We start from the raw sequence: 4,280 nt of genomic DNA on the forward strand, positions 1-4,280 counted from the left end.
GGCGGGCGGGGTGGGGGAGGCACTGCCAAGAAGCACTCTCTTAATAAATTTTAAAAATCCCAAGAGACTACGGTCTAGGGAATATATTCACTGTCCCCAAACCTGCCAGTTCCCTGCCTCCCCAGAGTGTGATTTGAGATATCCCTGGAGACAAAAACGTTGAGCTTTCACAACAAGTACCTATGTAGCCAGATAGTTAAGCAAAAGTATGGGCACGTGTGGTGCCTGTTTGCTATGACAAATACTAAAATTGAAGGAGTATAAACTTGTAAACTGATTTACTGGCTTATTCTTCTTTATTAATAGATATTTTAAAGAATAGTTTGGAGTTTACAGGGAGAAAAGTGAGTAGAAAGTAGAGACTTGCAGACATTCACCCCCAAATGCTTTTCCCTGTTATTAACATCTCCTGCTAATAAATCTTTGCATAGTGATGATACTGATGATAGGCCATTGCTACCTGAGTCTCAGTGGTCACATTAGGGCTCTCAGTTCTAGGGTTTTGGCGGCTACTGAAGGTCATGTGGCCAACATTCCTGAGTGATGCCAAAGAGTTTCACTGTCCTACACATTCCCTATGCTGTACCATTCATGAAGACTTCTGCCCTGATGCCTTGCAGCATGTAGAAAACACTCAATTTATTTTCATCTTTGTAGGTTTGCTTTTTAGAGGGCATCCTTTAGTTGGACTAATATAGTAGTTTACAGACTTATTTTATTAACTTAGCAATGTGAATCTAGGGTTGCTTTACCTCTTTCCATAGTTTGAAACCTTGTGTATTTATTACCAAATAACATTTTATTGTACAGGTATTTCAGTTTATCTGTTTATCTCTTAGAGACATGTTTGCTGCTTCCAAGTTTTAATAATTGTAAGTAGAGCTCCTGTAAGCATTGCTGTTCTGAGTTTTTGTGTGAACACAAGTTTTCAACTGTAAATTCCCACTGCATCATACCGGTTAAGACTACTTTCATCTTTGTAAGAACCTCAGATTTTCTTCCCAAGTGGTTGTGCATTACTTTTTCCTATATTTTAAAAACAGATTAATATACACAGCCTAGAGTGATGTGTACAGTAGTTAATAATACATTGCATTTCATGTGTTTACACAAGTAAATTTTTACATAAAAGTTTTAAGATTACACTATTTATATCATTGTTTTATTAATGAATGCTATATTGACCCTAATGTCACTAGAAGGGAGATTTTAATCAAAAGAATGCACAATACAAATTTGAAGCTATCATATCAACATGTTTAAGTTTCTATATAGGGAGGAAATTCTCCATATGCCAAAAGAAGCAGCACACGCATAGGTGAAGAGCTATGCATTATGTTGGAATGATGATGCTTTATACATATTCTCTAAATATTCATTGCGCACATGTGGCCTCTGACCTTAGTGAGTTCTATTTTAGTTCCTACTCTGAGATCAATGGTCCTCAAAATGATGTTTTATCTTTAACTATAGCATGTGTATCATAACAACTTTGCATCTTGCGATGAACCTATGAAAAGCAGTAACATAGTTTCGAGTAAATATTTATGGAAGTTTCCAGTATTTGTACAGTAGGTAGTCACACGAATGCGAGAAGTTGAGTCACCATGTGTATAATTACCTAGAAATACAAGTTCACATCAGTGCTGGAATCTCAAATTCCAATAAGAGCATTGCTGGCCATTTGATATTATTTGGTGAAGCAGTGCACACCTGTTGGTTAAATTCTGGAAAAGCAAAATACAGCTCTAGATTTATTTGTTAGTTTTACTCCTAGAATATTTAATATATATGAAAATATACAAAAACAGTTTATGTAGTAGTAAGAGATATTAACAGCAAATTTGCAAGACATCTAACGTGCTTGTTCTTCACTACTGAAGCTCTTCAATTCCCATCAATTATTATGAGAAGTAGAAGTGCTCATTCAAATTGTTGAAACTGTCAATGGCACCCCCATTATTGATGACGAGTACCTTTGTTTATTTTATTTTTTACCTTTGATTATTTTAAAGCGAATCTATTTGTTTCATGTTGTCCATTATGATACATCTTGATTTCACCTTACTATAAGGTAATGGTTTTTGGAAATTAGAATGAGTGATGCTTTGTAATTAAGTCACAGTATTAGTCAGCTATTTAAAATTGGTGGGGAGGGGACCGAAAATATAGCTCAGCAGCATAAGCCTCTGTCTGGCAAGTGCAAAGCCCTGAGTTCAATTCCTAGTATCAAAATAAAAATAATAATAATGTGAGAGTTGCTTCAGTATGCAAATTAGCTCATGGAGAGGCATGGGAGAGAAAAAAGTGACTTGTGCAGGGTTACAGGCTCAGCCAGGGAGGGTGCATATTGTACTAACCCGTTCTGTAACCCCAACCATTGAAACATTGGAGCTTCATTCTAAATTTGCTGTGCATAAATTTTCTTTTTATCAGTAACAGAAGAAAAGAAGATGAAAAAAAATCAGAAACCTGCTAATATTGTATCTTTCCTATAATATGCTTTAAAATTAATTTGCAGTTGCTTTTATTTTACCGCCTCTTCCCTCTCTTCATTGCTTTAAGTGCCTTTTCTTTGGCACTTGTTATTCTTTGTCATTCCATTTCTTTTCTTTGTACAGTTCCTTAAATCCTGCTGCTTTGCTTCTGCTTTTACTTCTTTAATCTTTCCCCTTCTGTTTAATTTTTAAATCCTTTGCCCTTTATCTTTCTTTCAGTCTTTTTAGTTACTCTCTTCTCCTTTGATTTCTTCTTAAACATTATTTCTTGACATTGTGTTATTTCATAGATTTTTTTCACTTGGGCTTTATCTTTTTTAATTTTGTTTTTCCTTTGTATATAATAAAAACCCATCATGCTTACACAAACAGAATTAATGAAGATACTGTTAAATCCTCCATAGTACATAAAACAACAATATTTATTCAAACATTGCAGGAACAGTGAAAGATTTAAATAGCAAATTTTGCCCTTTTTTTTTTCTTTGCTACCAGTCTTCTGTTTTGAATTAAAACCCAAATAATTGCTGTGCCAACTTTAACTGTACACAGAATACAATTTGGATAGTTAACTGTTTTTATACCTAGACAAGTAATTTTTCCTTGTACGAAGTATTTGCTATTAAAGGGAGTGCACTTATAGCACTTTTAATAGTTATAACAAGAGCACAGATCTGGGATCAAGAGAAAACTATTATTCTTTTCACATGTTATTTTTCTCATGTAGGTCAGTCCATTTTATTGATTATTTGTTTTTAGTACGTGTTTGCCGTGCAGGCTTGGTTGCTTACGCTGTGGGCAGCGGGACTTGGACACCGCATATTTAGGGTTTTGGTGTCCCCTCCCGGGGTGCTTCTTCCATCCTTCGGTTTCATCATTTCCTCTCCCCTTCCTTCCTTCCTTCCTTCCTTCCTTCCTTCCTTTCTTTCTTTCTTTCCTTTTTTTTTTTTTTTTGAACTGAGGATTGAACTCAGGCCTTTAGGCTTGCCATAGAAGCGCTGATTCTACTAAGCCATCCTCCCAGCCCCTCCCCTTACTTTCATACTTTCATAAAAAAGAAACCATGTGATATTTAAGCTTGTGTATTTGGTTTCTTTTACTTGACATTATAGTTTCAAAATAAACTTTTTTTTTCTTTTTTTTACAAATGGCACAAATCAAATTATTTGGCTCAATATGCACTTTCTCTTTTCATTTACTTTCTTTTGTTTTATTTTGTTTCATTTTTCAGACAAAGTCTTACTGTGTTGCTCAGACTGGCCTTGAATTCAGTAGCTATGACAGGTGGTCTTGAACTGGAAAGTGATCCTCCTGCCTCAGCCTCAACATATTTGAATTTTTTGTTTGTTTGTTTTTTGTACAGACTCTCACTATGCAGCTCAGACTCGTAGTTATCCTCCTGTTTTCAACCTCCCCAGCTGGGGTTACAGACGTGAGCCACCATGCCCAGTCTCAGTGGCTGGCTCAGTGAACCTGGGGGTGGGGAAGGTGTAACATGTGGTGCCAGGGATCAAACCACAGTCCCTGTGCTTGCCTAAGCAGGTGCTTCGTCTGCTGAGCTATCTCACTGGCCTTATTGATTTTATAACCAGTTTTTCTTGGAATTTTGGAGAGGGCTGAGGTAAATATATTTAATCAAATGCAACTAAATTGTTTAATGTGTTCTTGGGCCTTCTAAGAAATTACTGTGAGGTGGAGAGCTACACAGTTATTTTTCCTAGAAGGAAAGGGACAGATGAATATTGTTAGGGAAGGTTGAAGAGGATGAACTCCAAGGGCTTC

The sequence above is a fragment of the Octodon degus genome, unplaced genomic scaffold (assembly GCF_000260255.1).
Source record: "Octodon degus isolate 3935 unplaced genomic scaffold, OctDeg1.0 scaffold00135, whole genome shotgun sequence".
NCBI lineage: Eukaryota > Metazoa > Chordata > Mammalia > Rodentia > Octodontidae > Octodon > Octodon degus.